Source organism: Monopterus albus, unplaced genomic scaffold, assembly GCF_001952655.1.
Source record: "Monopterus albus unplaced genomic scaffold, M_albus_1.0 scaffold259.1, whole genome shotgun sequence".
Taxonomy (NCBI): Eukaryota; Metazoa; Chordata; class Actinopteri; order Synbranchiformes; family Synbranchidae; genus Monopterus; species Monopterus albus.
The window spans coordinates 649,721-650,427 of record NW_018128139.1 but is presented as its reverse complement, the minus strand read 5'-3'; positions in this window follow the sequence as shown (position 1 = coordinate 650,427).

Here is a 707-nt window from a genome sequence, read left to right as displayed (position 1 = left end):
ACTGACTTTAACCAAGTATATATCACAACATTTACGGCGCAATAATACACATAACATTCGCACTTAACATTCGCTAGTACCATATAACCGAACAACCATAACTTAAGGTGGAGAACATTCCAATAAAACAAGTTCACACAACTCAAGTATCAAGTATCAAGTTGGTAATTAATAGTTCATCCCGACTGGTTTTTTTCCGGCATACAACAAAAGTTTCTTTACTCAATCCCTTATAACATTTAAGCTAACAGCTAACTCACCGAGATGTCATATACGATTTCCAGCTTCCTAACTGTCCTTTGCTCCTCCGAATCTGTCGTTCACAACTCACTTGTTGTAATACACTTTACAAGCAGAGTTATTTCCTCAACTTCAAATAATTTGTGTGTATGTCAGAGTATGTCAGGTGAAATCTCGTTCGGGATATTACCACCGCGCTCTCTGCCTCACTGTACCAAATGAAGGGGAAAAAAAAGGAGAGGAAGAAAACTCTCCAACGTTACTCCTGACATGGCCACTAGGGGGGGCTAACTGACCACAATCCTGGAACTAACATTTCTCCTGTTCCCCTAAAGGACCTGTCCACTTTTCATCTATGTAGTCAGTGTTTTGACAGTTTGTCAAAACAAATATTTGTCAAAACCATCACATGTGAATCTTCATTCTTTTCTATGTGATATAAAATCCGCTAGTAGCAATTGGCTACA